This window comes from Entelurus aequoreus, linkage group LG06 (genome assembly GCF_033978785.1).
Source record: "Entelurus aequoreus isolate RoL-2023_Sb linkage group LG06, RoL_Eaeq_v1.1, whole genome shotgun sequence".
In the NCBI taxonomy this organism is placed as follows: domain Eukaryota; kingdom Metazoa; phylum Chordata; class Actinopteri; order Syngnathiformes; family Syngnathidae; genus Entelurus; species Entelurus aequoreus.
Window position 1 is genome coordinate 62,007,003 of NC_084736.1, and position 17,534 is coordinate 62,024,536.

The 17,534-nt window shown below is 40.7% G+C and overlaps 1 protein-coding gene across 5 annotated transcripts in view; it reads right to left on the reverse strand.

Annotated features, from left to right (window-relative positions):
• LOC133652415 (histone-lysine N-methyltransferase SETD1B-A-like) overlaps nt 1-17,534 on the reverse strand; it is an 89,339-nt gene that overhangs the window by 35,979 nt on the left and 35,826 nt on the right. The window lies entirely within an intron of this gene.

Genomic DNA, 17,534 nt, shown 5'->3' on the forward strand with positions numbered 1-17,534 from the left:
AAACATACTTGAAAAATAACGGATTAAAAATAAATGAAATAAAAAAATAAGTTGTCTACAAAATGGAGATGCATGCTTTTCATTCCGCAAAATATGTGTTTTTCAAGCCTGTGACTCTTCAGAGGAGTGCTTTGATTTGTGGAGACAAAATGAGTGTTTAGACTGGGAAGGGAGGAAGTGGGACTCTCATCCTGGCAGAAGCTGGGCCACTGAACAAGTCAATATTTGTCTGTGGCGACAAGAGATTGCAGTTAGAGCGGTCGTTTGGGTGCAGGGGCAGGGCGAGGCAGCGCTGAGGAGGGGGGGCGGTTGCACATGAGAGAAAAAGACTAGTGGGGGAACAGCTCCACACCTGTGGGTCTTGCATCACATCTGAAGGCAGCAACATGTGCAACTGTCAAGTCCAATCCTTCATCGTGGCCCTTGTTGCATCACATGTTACATTTTGTACCTCCTGGATGTTGAAATCTATTTCAGCTGGCCAGTGCGCAGAGGTGTTGGCCTCACATCCACCGCTCACTCCAAAAGCCTTTTGGTTGGGGATTTATGAGCCGCGGCATCAAGAGTTTAAAGGCAAACAAACTCCAAACACACTTTTACAGCGCCCTAAAGCGATATCACCCCGAGAAAGCCCTCATCTGCTTCATATTTACACTCCGCAGCCAATATCATATCGAGCCAATCATGCATGCAGGACTGGCTGTTGTTGTCGGTGGGATGAGCTGCACTCACAACTTGTCGGATGCTGTTAGCCTTGCGAGTTCAATTTGGGCTAAGTCACCCAGAAGACTAGCTGACCCAAGCACTGCGAAAAAGGAGGGCGGGAGGGGAGCGGAGGGGAGGTGTAAGGGAAATGGCCCTGCTCGGAAAAACAACAGTCGTATGCTACAGAAAACACTTAAATGTTGTCTATGCGTGTGTGTGGTCCGAGTGTGTGTGGGAGAACCATCCCAACACTTATGGCCGAGTTCAAGTGTTGAAGATGAGCCGTTTAATTGCATTAGTGAAATATGTGCTTGACAAGATAGACATTTTAATTTTGGGGGTACAGTATAAGGCTGCAGCTAACGATTATTTTTCTATCGATTAATCTATAGATTATTTTTTTCGATTAATCGGTTAATCTATAGATTATTTTTTTCGATTAATCTATAGATTATTTTTCCTTTTACCGATTATTTTTTTATTCAAAATGATGAAAAAATAAATGTAGGCCCGTTTTTTCAAAAGGCATGGCTTTTATTTACAAAAAAAAAGAAGTATGGCCACTCAGTCAACATTGACAACAACATGACTAAATATTCTGTAACAATGTAAACATTTAAAACTTTTAACATTTAAAAAAATTAAAAGTAGCTTATTTGCTTTTTAATGTGCAAATATAAAAGTCAACATCCAGTGCAAATCTTAATATTCTGCAATAGTATAAGCATTTCAAAAGTAAAAGTATTGCTTATTTTGCTTTAAAATGTGCAAAAATAAAGATAAACATCCAATACAAAAAAGTGCAAAACGAATATTCTGTAACAGTGTAAACATTTCAACAAAAGTGAAAGTATTGCTTATTTGCTAAAATGTGCAAAAATAAAGATAAACATCCAATACAAAAAAGTGCCAATATAAATATTCTGGAGCACTGTAAACATTAAGTATTGCTTTTAAAATGTGCAAAATAAACATCCAGTCCAACACAGTACACAATAACCAATTCTACTCATTCCAGTGAGTGACTAACAGTTGTAATGAAGAAAGGTTAGCATGTCTACATGCTTTGGTTCTTTTCTTGTTTACAATATTCCCAGCAGCTGAAAATAGGCGCTCAGAAGGGGTCGATGTGGCTGGAACTGAGAGCTAATTAGCCTTCACCTCAAGCCAGGATTGCGAGTGAGCTGAGCTGCAGTTTAAGTTTCTAGAAGGTCAACGGGCTCATAGTGATGTTACTAGTAGTTGACTGGGAGGTGTTTATTATCATTTGGGGAGAGTCCGCTGCCTGATGCTCACCTGCTAAACACCTATCTGCTCCACCCTGAAGCGCTGACTACATGCGCTCTGAATACGCACTGCTGATTGGCTGATAATGCTTCGTGTGTACCAATCAGATGGTTGTGTGGGTGGGACAATGCTGCGTGTGTACCAATCAGATGGTTGTGTGGGTGGGACAATGCTGCGTGCTGAGACAGAGGCAGACGGAGCAAAGCAGCTTGTTAAGACTTTAGCTTAGAAACTCGTTCGGTACACCCCCGTACCGAACCGAAAGCCCCGTACCGAAACGGTTCAATACAAAACACGTACCGTTACACCCCTAGCAGATACAAATGACACATTCATGTTTTTGTGTAATGATGACAACGTATGCTCGCGCGGACGATTGACTAGTTGATGGTTTTCTTTTCAAATGTTCGTTCATAGCCGTTGTGCTGCTATGATAGGCCATTTCCGCTCGACACAGTGTGCATACAACAACATTATTAGGCCGTTTATTGAAATACTCCCACACTTTTGACCACTTTTGGCATGCTTTTCCCCCCTCGCTCGCACCGCTCGCATCGTCTTCTTTGATCGTCTGCTTTGCGCTTCGCCATGACGGTAATGTGACGTCATTATGCGACGCGTCGACGCACAAAAACGGCGTCGACGTATTTACGTAACCGATGACGTCGACTATGTCGACGCGTCGTTTCAGCCTTAGTACAGTATTGCATCCACTTGGGACTTTTCCTCAGTGTTACTTAATAAGATGACATTATTACAGTGGTGCCCTGGGTTTCATTACTTCTGCCAAGAGTTTGTGTGAACACTGCTGCTGGTTTTTCCTGTTAGTTTAGTTAGTGATTGCAGGACTTTTTTTTTACTATCACTGTGCTCCCCCGACTATATCATTTGTTTGGTATATCCTTTCCTGTCCTGGTGCTCTTGTTCTGATAGTCTTTCCTGTTTGGTTTCTGTGTTTTGCTGTACCTTTACTTTCTGTTCCTTGTCCTACCTGCACACCTCTTCCACATAGTTTTGTTTATTTCTACTTTGTTCTCTATTTCAGTGCTGGTTCATTAACTAGTGTATGCCATAGTGTTGTTCTGTTACTTCTCTTCTGCCTGATACTTGATTAAACTACCTTCTGCCTGCACGTCGCTTGCCTTCTCTGCATTCTCGGTTCACACCAACAGCTACTTTGCGCCACGTCACACTGTTAGTAATCCATTCCAAAGGTTCAGGAAAGAAGTGAATTGTATGAAAAGTGGAGGAAAAAAATTTCATCAGAAACGCATACAAAAAAATCGAGGACCAAGGTTTCCCTCGCTCGGACGCCCCTCTAGAGCCAGGCATGGAGGTGGGGCTCGATGGTGAGCGCCTGGTGGGGAGGCAACGTGGGTCCCCCCTCCAATGGGCTCACCACCGATAGGAGGGGGCATAGAAGTCGGGTGCTCTGTGAGCTGGGCAGCAGTCGGAAGCAGGGCCCTTGGCGGTCCGATCCTCGGCTACAGAAACTTGCTCTTAGGACGTGGAATGTCACCTCGCTGAGGGTAAGAGAGCCTGAGCTGGTGCGCGAGGTACTGAAGTTCCGGCTGAATCTAGTCTGTCTCACTTTGGCCCTGGAACCAGACCTCTCAATAGGGGCTATACTCTATTCCACTATGGCGTTGCCAGTAGTGAGAGGCAACGAACGGGGGTGGAAATACTCGTTGCCCCGCGGTTTGGAGCCTGCATGTTGGAGTTTAACCGAGTAGACGAAAGGGTAGTTTTCTTCCGCCTCCGGGTCGGGGGACGGGTTCTAACCGTTGTTTGTGCTTACGCACCAAACAACAGTTCAGAGTACCTGCACTTTTTGGAGTCCCTAGAGGGAGTACTGGAGAGTTCTCCCTCTCGCGATTCCCTTCTTTTACCGGGAGACTTCAACGCTCACGTTGGCAAAGACAGTGAGACCTGGTCAGGCGTGAGTGGTGTTTTGTTATTGGACTTTTGTGAACGTCACAAATTGTCCATAACAAACATCATGTTCAAACATAAGGGTGTCCATATGTGCACTTGGCACTAGGACACCCTAGGCCACAGTTCGATGATCGACTTTGTGGTTGTATCATTGGATTTGCGGTCTCATTTTTTGGACACTCGGGTGAAGAAAGGGGCGGCGCTTTCAACCGATCACCACCTGGTGGTGAGTCGGCTCCGATGGTGGGGGAGTATGCCGCAGAGACCTGGCAGGCCTAAACGCATTGTGAGAGTCTGCTGGGAATGTTCAGCAGAGTCTATCGTCAGAGAAAGTTTCAATTCACACATCCGGAGAACTTCGAACATGTTACAAGGGAGGCGCTGGATATCCTACCTACACATCTTCCAATGAGGAAGCAGTGCCTGGGGACTCCGCGGTGGGCTCTTCTATATCTGGGGCTGAGGTTGCCTAGGTAGTTAAGAAGCTCCACGGTGGCATGGCCTCGGGGGTGGATAAGATTCCTTATGGCTCTGGATGCTGTGGAGCTGTCGTGGATGACAAGACTCTGCAGCATTGCATGGACATCGGAGGCGGTGCATATGGATTGGCAGACAGGGATGGTTCCTCTATTTAAAAAGGGGAACCGGAGGGATTATCTTGGGATCACACTCCTCAGCCTTCCTGGTAAGGTCTATTCAGGAATCTAACCTCGGATTTAGGAAGAGCAGTGTCGTTTCGTCTTGGTGGACCAATTCTGTACTCTCGGGAGGGTCCTTGAGGGTTTTCCCAAACAGTCTACATGTGTTTGGTGGACTTGGAGAAGACATTCGACCATGTCCCTCGGGGAGTCGTGTGGAGAGTGCTCAGAGAGTATGGGGTATCGGAACGCCTGATTGTGGCGATCCGCTCCCTGTATGATCAGTCTCAGAGCTTGGTCCGCATTGTCGGCGGTAAATCGAACCAGTTTCCAGTGAGGGTTGGACTCCGCTATGGCTGCCCTTTGTTACCGATTCTGTTCACAACTTTTATGGACAGAAATTCTAGGCGCAGTCAGGGCGTTAAGGGGATCTGGGTTGGTGGCTGCAGGATTAGGTCTCTGCTTTTTGCAGATGATGTGGTTCTGCTGGCTTCATCTGACCAGGATCTTCAGCTCTCACTGGATTGATTCGCAGCTGAGTGTGAAGCGACTGGGGTTGAAAATCATCACTTACAAGTCCAAGTCCATGGTTCTCGCTCTGAAAGGGTGGAGTGCCATCTCCATGTTGGGGAGGACATCCTGCCCCAAGTGGAGGAGCTCAAGTACCTCGATTTACAAGGTACTTGAGGTACTCGGTTCACGAGTGAGGAAAGAGTGGATCGTGAGATCGACAGGCGGATCGGTGCAGCGTCTACAGTGATGCGGACTCTGTATCGGCCCGTTGTGGTGAAGAAAGAGCTAAGCCAAAAGGTAAAGCTTTCAAAAGATAGAACTCTTTGGCGTGAATGCCAGGCATCGTGTTTGGAGAAAACCAAGCACCACTCACTACCAGGCCAATACCATCCCTACAGTGAAGAATGGAGGTGGCAGCATCATACTGTGGAGATGTTTTTCAGCGGCAGAAACTGGGAGACTAGTCAGGATAGAGAGAAAGATGAATGCAGCAATGTAAAGAGACATCCTGAATGAAAACAAACGCTTCCCATCCAACCTGATGGAGCTTAAGAGGTGCTGCAAAGAGGGATGGGTGAAACTGCCCAAAGATAGGTGTGCCAAGTTTGTGGCATCGTATTCAAAAAGACTTGTAGCCCGGATCATGTTTTGACTTCCTCAGTTCTGTTTTCTGCACCCCTGGGTTTGTGTTTTTCAGTTACCACGGGTGCTTATTGGTTTCACCTGCCTCTGGTTAGTGTTTGGCACGCTCACCTGCTGGCAAGCACTAATCAGAGAGCTATTTAGTGCTGCCTTTTCCAGTCAGTCAGTCTGGCTTCCTAATTTGCTCCACGCAACAGTTGACGACGGTTTTTTCCTGTTCTTGTATGCTAGCTCCCGCGCTAGCCTCCTTAAGCTTTGCTTCCTGTGCTATGAGCACACTTTTGTTTGTTCCTGCCTGATTTATTGGTAAAATAAATAATTTTGTACCTGCACGCTGTGTCCGGAGTCCGTCTGCATCTTGGGAGAATGACCCCCCCCCCCCCCCATTACCATGCAACCCGATCGTCACATTGAGCATGAAATTTCTGCCAAAGGTGATTCAACAAAGTATTGAGCAAATGTTTTGAATATTTATGTACAAGTGATTTTTAAATTTTTAATAAACTTAGTAAATTAAAAAATAATGTTGACATTGTCATTAGGAGGTATTGTCTATAGAGGTTTGAGGACAAAAAGGAATGTATTCCATTTTGGAACAGGGCTGTAACATAACAAAATGTGAAAAAGTAAAACACTGTGAATACTTTTCGAATGCACTGTATGAATACAAACTTGCTGCCTGTCACATTTTCATGTGTCTAGAAAGTTTGCTTTAGCTTGAGCCGGGAGAATGTGTATGAAGCAATGTTGCTGTTATGGAAGTCATGTGATGAACACTTCACATTTGCGCCAGCAGCGGTGCAGCTAATGCCTTGTTAATAGTTTTTTGAAGCGCAGCAGAGGAGGCGGAGGTCAGTTTGTGAGAGCTGGACTGAACAAACACACACAGGTGCTTGCTCCTGTTGCCGTCATGGGAGCTGTCGCAGCCCAAATGGGCCTTGTGAACAGTGTCACCAAAACACAAGTGTTTGCCTCTCACATCTCCCTGCTGGTCTATCCCACCCAAGCAGTGCCAAATGCACAGTGTGTGTGTGTGTGTGTGTGTGTGTGTGTGTGTGTGTGTGTGTGTGTGTGTGTGTGTGTGTGTGTGTGTGTGTGTGTGTGTGTGTGTGTGTGTGTGTGTGTGTGTGTGTGTGTGTGTGTGTGTGTGTGTGTGTTAATATGCATATGGACACCAAGATCTGATACATTCCGCATGCTGTCAACACTAACCCGACTTTCTCAGTAGCGTCCATCCACCTGTTGTCAGAACACACACACACATGCACACACACACACGCACAAAATACACATTTGCACACAACTACTTACTGAGTAAACAGTTGAAATTTAGTTTATATAGTGTTAAGTTTCATTAAACCCTTTATTTTTACCATTTTACTCACTATTCAGTGAAATCACTTTCTTGATGGAAAATCATTCATTTTCCAGTTTATCATCAATCAAACTATATTTATACAGCACTTTTCATTCACAGGCAAGTGACAACACAAAGTGCTTTACGCCAGTAAGAAAAAAACAAGAAGAAAAGAAGACCCACGCAAGCACGCACGCACACACAGTACTATTGACAATAACAAAACATGGATTGGGGGAAAAAATGCCACCTTTGAAGCATCCACACTGGAGAATAACTAACAAAGTAATGCCATCTCAAAAAATACTATAAAAAATATTTGAAAATATATTTGAAAATAAAATACAGATGATGAATTAAATACAAATATAAAATACTGAGAAAAATAGTAGTAATAATAGCAATAAATAAAATTGAAAATTACAGAATACAAATTAAGAACCTCAGAAGAGTTTAAAATGTTCAGTAACAATTCTGATTAAAAAGGTTTGCAGCTAACCTTTTTTTCTTAAAAAAAAGAATATCAACGGCCTCTGGAGTCCTGAGGCTCCTTGGCAGGTTGTTCCACAGGCTGGAGCCATCATATTGGCTTTTATTATTAGTGATAAATACAGTCCTAAATCTTTCTTGCGGTGTGCCATAGGGACCTATACTGAGACCAAGATTGTTCAATCTCTAGAGTCTATACAAACAACAATTGTAAAGGTACAAAATACTTCAATCAATCAAAGTCAATCAATCAATCAAAGTTTATTTATATAGCCCTTAATCACAAGTGTCTCAAAGGGCTGCACAAGCCACAATGATATTCTCGGCTCAGATCCCACATAAAGGCAAGAAAAAACTCAACCCAATGGGAACAACGAGAAACCTTGGAGGGGACCGCAGATGTCGAGTGGATCTAGTTAATAATGTTAACTTACAGTTAATACTATTTGCAGACAATGTGACGCATTTTGTTCAGGACAGAACACATGGAAGCTAATACAAATAATAATAATGAATGAATAAATCAAAGACATAGTTTGACAAAAACATCCTTGACTCGAAATAAAACTTTACCAAAATACATGATGTATGATATGTATATGTTTATTGCTCAGGTATATACATTGTTCAAGGTAATGTTACTTGTGTATCTAATCTTCATTCTTGTATCATTAATTATGTTAAAGTTATATCACACATTCTGTACTCATCTATTACAGAACAACGTTTCTGTCAACTCTTAGTCTTTCATTTGTTGATGTACTTATATTATTGTAAATGCTACAAACTATTAACTCTACTATCATTGTAAACTAGTACATATTGAACCCAGGAAGTAAACAAATGATTAGTTATTGTGGTGACTCAGAGAAGGGGTAGGATTAAATGAGCTCTGCTTCTTTCTACTCCTTTTCGGACATGTTGATTGATGAAACCCTTGAAGTTGTTATGAATGCTCAAATAAAATAAACTATTACCATTTGGTTTTGACCATCTTAAAGGATGTTAAAATAGACCAGTTTGTCATGAGGTGTTGTTTTGCCAGATGAGAATTATCGAGGCTGCTCCTGCTCAGCGAGGGGATTGACGCTTGTTATGAGTAACTGTCCGAGGGATTAAGACTCACAATGTACAGTTAATAACATAAAGCGTCTGGGTAGGGGGTCTGAAAAGAGGGGGTACAGTGGCAGTCTAGACAATAAGCATCTGATCCACCAAAACAAGCACTCCCATCCTGATGCAGACCCTAGCAATATAACATTTTCCATCAGTCATAACCAAGCCCCTTCTTCCTAAAGCGGCCATGATTGCAATTTTCCTCAGTTTCAACGTATGTATAGGTCTAATATGTATATGTATATGTTTATGTTTAAAAGCACACATGCTTTATTGACTGAATTCTCTGCCTGTTTTCAAATGGTAGTCGTTATCTGTGGATAACGGGTAAATATGGAGTTTGGAGTTATATTTATGCCCGGATTTGGAGGTAAAAGGCACATTTTGAGCACATAAAACTATATTTTGCAACCACATTCATTATATTATGAGACAAATGTAACTCAAGCAAAAATACAATTGTTTAAATGTTTGTTTCCCTTCAAAATATAATGTATGTGCTTGCAAATACTATTTTTCTGTGCTTAAAATCTGCCTTTGCCACCTCAGAATTAAGGCACAACTATAACTCTATAGATGCATGCATACTTCACATGCTGTACTGCTTCAATATGTTTTAAATATATCTGCCACTATTACTATTGAATGTGTATTTATCAATACACAATTATTTGTATTATATTTTTATTACAGTTGCATACATGGCTGTGAGAAAAGTGGTGATTGCACTACAGAGACAGACGTCCTCCGTCCTAGGTGTGTGTCTAGCTATTTGGACCGTCAGAAAACAAAATTAAACATTGTCTAGTCAGCATTTTCCTTTTATAATTGTACAGCTGCTGGATGAGGTTAGGGGCTGATCAAAACAAATTCATTTTGGGTCCTATAGTGTTTTTTTTTATAGGCAAACATTCTTCACATAGAATATATATTTTTAACATATTTTTTCTATATGAAAAACATTTTAGAGTAAGCATTTTTTTGGCGTATTGAGCGCATTAAGTGCAGCATCTCTCCATGAGCACATGGATGCACCGCAGGACTGCTTCTAAAAAAAGTGGTACATGTCTTAAAAAATAAAATTGTATTTATTTATTTTTTTTGTCATTAAAAATACAATCATGTGTGCTTACGGACTGTATTCCTGCAGACTGTATTGATTTATATTGATATATAATGTAGGAACCAGAAATATTAATAACAGAAAGAAACAGCACTTTTGTGCGAATGAGTGTGAATGAGTGTAAATGGGGGAGGGAGGTTTTTTGGGTTGGTGCACTAATTGTAAGTGTATCTTGTGTTTTTTATGTTGATTTAATAAAAAAAACAAAAACAAAAAAAACATTTTTTTAATTTTTATTTTATTATTTTTTATTTCTTGTGCGGCCCGGTACCAATCGATCCACGGACCAGTACCGGGCCGCGGCCCGGTGGTTGGGGACCACTGCATTAAATGACAGAGTGTCTTCGACTTTGTGGTAAAGCTGCATAGTACACGCAAAAACCTCATAAACTTTTTTCGAATAAGGTGGTCTGCCCCAGTTATTAATTGCACGTGCAATATTAGTAAATTGCATGCAACACCTGCGATGAGGTGGCGACTTGTCCAGGATGTACCCCGCCTTCCGCCCGATTGTAGCTGAGATAGGCTCCAGCGCCCCCCCCCCCCCCCCCCCCCCGCGATCCCGAAGGGAATAAGCGGTAGAAAATGGATGGATGGATGGATGCATGCAACACGGCCACTAATACAGTGCATCCTGAAAGTATTTACTGCACTACATAAGATTCAATGGGAAGCGTTGGTTTTCATCCAGGATGTCTTTGTACATTGCTGCATTCATCTTAGTCTAGTCAGAGAGCTGACCAAAAACCCACAGGTCACTTTGTCAGAGCTACTCCTCTGTGGAGAGAGGAGAACCTCACAGAAGGGCAAACCACCAATCAGGCCTGTATGGTAAAGTAGCCAGACGGAAGCAAATTTTAAGGAAAGTTTGCCAAAATGCATCAAAAGACTCTCAGAGCACGAGAACCAAAATTATCTGGTCTAATGAGACAAAGATTGAAATGTTTGGCGTGAATGCCAGGCGTCATGTTTGGAGAAAACCCGGCACCACTCATTACCAGGCCAATACCGTCCCTACAGTGAGGCATGGTGGTGGCAGCATCATGCTGTGGGGATGCAGGAGACTGGACAGGATAGTGAGAAAGATGAAAACAGCAATGTGCTGAGGCATCCCGGATAAAAACCAAAGCTTCTCCTCCAACCTAATGGAGCTTGAGAGGTGCTGCAACGAAGAATGATCGGATCGTCATCAAAAAGACTTGAGGCTGTAATTGCTGCCAAGGGTACATCAACAAAGTATTCAGCAAATGCTGTAAATACTTACAAACATGTGATTTTAGATTTTTTTATTTTTAATGAATTTATAAATTTTTTGCAATTTAATTTGAAAAAAAACAAAAACTTTCACTGTGTCTTTATGGGGTATTGTCTGTAGAATTGTATGGACAAAATGAATGTATTCCATTTTGGAATAAGGCTGTAACATAACAAAATGTGGAAAAAGTGAAACGCTGTGAATACTTTCCGGATGTGATCCACGCTATTTTATAGATAACACACTGTTTAGCACATGGTATTTGGATTTTAGTAGATCAGACTCTTAGTGATGCCAATTTGTGTTGAACAGTTGGCTGTACTGTACTGTACAGTATGTAAGGCATGTGCATATTCCCATCATTTTGCAAAGCTTGCCTGTTGACCTTAAAAGCACCATCATTTATCTACACACATCTTTCCCTTATGTTGATTGTATCAATTAATAGCGCTGACTGCTATCCTTGACATCTTTGAAACCAAAGCCAAATGGCTTCAATAACAGGGTTACGGTACACGTCTAAATGTGCCTTAAAAAACAGTCTTCCCACGGGTGCACCAATACACAAACCACCTCCCTTCTTCCCATTCGATGGCCGCAAATTGCTTGCATATCTACTCAAGGATCCCAGAAATCAACACGCCCATGAAAACTGTTTAGGTTTCCAGAAAAGCCGAGGAAAGTGAAGCATTAGCATCAGTTTTAATGGTAAGTTAGCTTTTTGTGAGCAGGAATTCAGACTAAATAATCTAAGTCGTCCCCTCCTATCATTGTCATTCAGGGTAAGTATCACTCCACCCGGCTCTACATTAGACCAACGTAATGTATGACAAATACGTAACTAAATATACAGTTTGGAATATCCCCCACCCACTAGGATCATTTGTTAGAACTTGACAACTCAAGAAGGGCTACAAACGGTTGGTTGGTTGGTTGGTTGGTTGGTTGGTTGGTTGTTCTGATTTTTGAATTTTCTTCCTAAAAGATTCATCATCTTGGATGAGACTTAGCAACTTTAGGTGGGAACATTAGGCATGGATGGAAATATTACAGTAAAAGATTACACCAGATTCCTTGGAGTAGAAGAAGAATCTACTATGAGCTGGTGGACTCGAACCGGGGTGTATTGAGGGCCACATCATAGTTATGGCTGCACTCAGAGGGACGCTTCTAAAACTGAATATATATATAAATCTAAATGTACAAAAATGTCACTAATTATATTTTTACACAAATGTTTTACATTGTAAAAATCTGTAGATTTTGCTCATTCACTTGAATTTTACGGTAAAAATTGTTGTTTACAGCATATTACTGTAAATGGATACAAAGCATCACTGTTTTTATATGTATGTTTTTAAATGTCTGACAACTGAGCTGCCAGTTTTTTTTACTGTAAAATCTAAGTGTGTTGGTTTTACAGTGTATCACTGTAAATGAAAAAAACAGCACCATTATTTTTGTTATTAAAGTTAAAGTACCAATGATTGTCACACACACTAGGTGTGGTGAAATTTGTCCTCTGCATTTGACCCATCACCCTTTATCACCCCTTGGGAGGTGAGGGGAGAAGTGGGCAGCAGCGGTGCCGCGCCCGGGAATAATTTTTTGTGATTTAACCCCCAATTCCAACCCTTGATACTGAGTGCCAAGCAAGGAGGTAATAGGTCCCATTTTTATAGTCTTTGGTATGACTCGGCCGGGGTTTGAACTCACAACCTACCGATCTCAGGGCGGACACTCTAACCACTAGGCCACTGAGTAGGTAAAAAAACTGGCAGCTCAGTTGCCAGAATTGCATCCATCCATCCATTTCCTACCGCTTGTCCCTCTCTGGGATGCGGGGGGTGCTGGAGCTTATCCTAGCTGCATTCGGGCGGAAGGCGGGGTACACCCTGAACAAGTCGCCACCTCATCGCAGGGCCAACACATATAGACAGACAACATTCACACTCACAATCACACACTAGGGACAATGTAGTCTTGACAATCAGTTGCCAGAATTGTACCGTAAAAAAACAGTGGTTCTGTTTTTCCATTTACAGTTATATGCTGTAAAAACCTCTGCCAAACTTGACCATAAAATCTAGTAATTTTTACAGCGTACAATTTGATGGATAACTTGCTTTGAAATCATAAGTCAAGCAGATATATATATATATATATATATATATATATATATATATATATATATATATATATATATATATATATATATATATATATATATATATATATATATATATATATATATATATATATATATATATACTTTTTTTAACTATATATTGTTTGCAATGTATATGTTGCATTATTCGATAATGTTAAAGTTGGAAAGGAATGCAATTGCATGCAATACATGTATTTTTTCCCGTCAAACTGGTAATACGTTTAGTAAGAATAGATTAAGTACTTTATTTGCGCAAATGCGGCAACGTGGCTCGGTTGGTAGAGTGGCCATGCCAGCGACCCAGGGGTTCCAGGTTCGATTCCCGATTCCGCCATCCTAGTCACTGCTTGGGAAGGACACTTTACCCACCTGCTCCCAGTGTCACCCACACTGGTTTAAATGTAGCTTTTAAAAAATTTGATTTCAATATGTAAAGCACTTTGAGTTTCTGGAGAAAAGCGCTATATAAATATTTACAAACATACTTTCACATACAGTAATATTTCAAGGCGTTTGCGGCCCACATACAATGTCCCCCGGGCTTTGAGTTGGATACATCTGGACTAGAGTCTAACTAGACTGTCTTGGTTTTTTTTAAAAGATAAACAAATATACAGTAAGACATGCCAATTTGTTTTTTGTATATGTAAATGTGAGTGTGAATGTTGTCTGTCTATCTGTGTTGGCCCTGCGATGAGGTGGCGACTTGTCCAGGGTGAACCCCGCCTTCCACCCGAATGCAGCTGCGATAGGCTCCAGCACCCCCCGCGACCCCCCAAAAAAAGGGACAAGCGGTAGAAAATGGATGGATGTACCATATTTTGTACGGCCAAACATTTGCCTGCAACCGTGTGCCCTAAATGAACAATCCCATATGTTGGTGGCTCACTTTCTGTGCTCCTTTTACTGAGCGTGACAGCAAAACATTCCACCACAGGGCCAAAGAAAGTTGCGAGTGGCATCACTTGGATAAAGAGGGTGAGAAACACTATTAATTTCAAAAAAATAACTTGCAGCAAAATACGAATGTGGCGTTCCCTTGGCTCTCCCCTTTCCTCTCCTGATTGTGTAGATCAGTGGGTCTCAAATTATTTTTTTTTTTTACCAATTACCACCTCAAAAACACTTGGCTCTCCAAGTATCATCATAATGACCAAGATTAAAACCCAGTTGCGTAGTAGACCAAAGTATTAATTAAAAACAAAGGCAGAAATTGTATTTAACAAGTGTATTTTATATGTTTGGCCACTGTAACATTACATAGTTTGAACAGTAACACTGTGTTTGAATATAAGATAATAAAACATTGTGCTTAAATAATGACTCAAATCTTTGGCGTACCACTCAATGGCGCCCACGTACCACTAGTAGTACACGTACTACAGTTTGAGATTCCTGGCGTAGATGGTTCGTTGTGTTCGATATAAATTGGTGAACTTAACTAAAATGTTCAATTGTGGTTTATATGTATTTTGTATTTTCTGCATGCAAATCTATAATTATTCTCTAGAAAATATGTTTTGTGTTTATAATTTTGTGTGTCGAACAAATTAATCAGATTTACATTATTTTTGGTGGGGATAACAGCTATGTTTCGGACTTTTTGAAACGAAAACCGAGGCACATGTGATTGCACATAACAGAATCATAATATCATAATAAATGCATAATGTTGTAATTATATTGTTTAGGCCAAATGTTCCGCCATCTGTATGAAGGAGAGGCCAGAGAGGTGCTGCATGGTAATGAGCAAAGCTCCTGGTTATCATTTAGGCCAGAGATGCTGCTTCCGAAGACAGCGACGGCTTGGCCAGACCTGAATGTGCTGCCCTTGCATCCCTTCCGGATACGGTTGCTCTCGGGGCTCATCAGCCCTTAGGACACAAAGATCCTCTTCACGCGCTTCTCTATCCAGCCCATTGTGAGCCTCTCCTGCTCCAGGCCTAAATGCAGCATCTGTCACTATAGCTGGCCCTGGAGCCAGTTCAGCTGCTGGCTGGTGCACTCAGGTGCTCAGGTCTCCATGCTAAATCACCAGAGGTTAATAAAGCTGGATTAATTTTGCAGCACAAGCTGAGCCTTAAAGGGATGTATTATGACCCCCTCATGCATTGGCAGATACATGTTGTGATTCAAATGTCATATTAAGGGTCTTATACAATATATTTGGGGATAGTGAGGAACATTTACACCGAAGAATGTTGCAGGTTGAAAGTAATGGTATTGTTTAACAAGAAAAAAAAAGAAAGCAGAGTCCATCCATCTCATGTTTAACTGTGGAAAAAGGTGAAGGTCTACTTTCAGTGAATGGACATACCACTGCCAATGGTTTGCTGCCCTCTGTTGGCAAGACAGTAGAACTACATCAACATTGGGAAAATGAATTTCAGACCAAAAAGAAAATTGTCATTGATAAATAATAGAATACTCAATTGCAGGTTACAATTTAGGATAGATAACTGAGTCAGTAAACAGAGACTTCTTCCCTACAGCTATGACTTAAACCTTTTTTTTTTTCTTTTTTTTTTTTTTTCATATAATGACCTTTTATTGCCTAATGAACAGGTGTCAGATCTGGCCTGGCACATCATGGAAATTATGTGCGCCAATAAAGTACTTAATCTATTCTTCCTAAATGTATTCCTTCTTTCAATTTTGAAAAAAAATACATGTAGCGCATGCAGTTGCATATCTTGCAATTTTAATGCTTTACAATAATATAACAAATATTATCAATCCATTCCAAACATTTTCAAAATAAAAAATAAAGATTTAAATATCTGTATATATTTATATAGCGCTTTTCTCTCGAGACTCAAAGCGCTTTACATAATGAAACCCATTATCTACATATTTAAGCTGCATTTAAACCTGTGTGGGTGGCACTGAGAGCAGGTGGGTAAAGTGTCTTGCCCAAGGACACAACGGCAGTGACAAGGATGGCGGAAGCGGGGATCGAACCTGGAACCCTCAAGTTGCTGGCACCAACCGAGCCACGCTGCCCAAATGTTGCTTAAATGTAGATAAGCACTTTGAGTCACTAGAGAAAAAGCGCTAAATAGATATAATTCACTTCACTAATTACCAAAATTGGAAGAATTCACAGCAATATACCATAAAAACTGTATATTTTACAGTAAAAAAAAAAAGGCAGCTCAGTATAATAATGTTACCTTAAAAAACTGTGGTGCCATTTTTCCATTAACAGTAAAACGCCGTAAAAATAACAAACATATATTTTATAGTAAAAAAACTAACTGTCAGCTTAGTCACCATTTTACCTTAAAAACAACAATTGTGGTACCGTTTTTGGCTCCACGGTAATAATCTGTGAGGTTCAAGGCTCAAGGTGACTTTATTTGTACCCAAAGGTAGATTTGTTGTGGAGAAAGATATCTATACATTAAAACAATACATTTTTTTAAAGTATTAAAACGAAACAAATCACAACATAACAAAGTACTCAACAGGCTGCCTGGGACTAGGACCGGGAAAATAAGAAATTAAGTCACATTAGGATAAAACAGTAAGATAAAATGAGCATGAATAAATAAATATGTGCAATATAGCTATAATTTGTTTAAAAGAATAGCTGTTCCTATCCTGAGATGTTTTGCATCTTGGTACCCTAAGCCAGTGGTTCTCAAATGGGGGTATGTGTACCCCTGGGGGTACTTGAAGGTATGCCAAGGGGTACGTGAGATTTTTTTTTAATATTCTAAAAATAGCAACAATTCAAAAATCCTTTATAAATATATTTATTGAATAATACTTCGACAAAATATGAATGTAAGTTCATAATCTGAACATATAATCAAGTAGGCTATTCCATTCATTACCATAAAGCCAGAGTTTCCCCCATGCCATGATGGTTTGACCCTACCAGGCGGTGCCACACGGCACCAACTGTCAATCAACTATCCATGTAGAAAACAATGGAGGCTTGGTTAAAGCGTAGCAGTAATGCAGCTGAGACATGTGGACATGTTCCATAAATATTGATGTTAAAGATTTCTTTTTTTGTGAAGAAATGTTGAGAATGAAGTTCATGAATCCAGATGGATCTCTATTACAATCCCCAAAAAGGGCACTTTAAGTTGATTACTTCTATGTGTAGAAATCTTTATTTATAATTGAATCACTTGTTTATTTTTCAACAAGTTTTTAGTTATTTTTATATCTTTTTTTCCAATTAGTTCAAGAAAGACCACTACAAATGAGCAATATTTTGCGCTGTTTTACAATTTAATAAATCAGAAGCTGATGACATAGTGCTGTATTTTACTTCTTTATCTCTTTTTTTC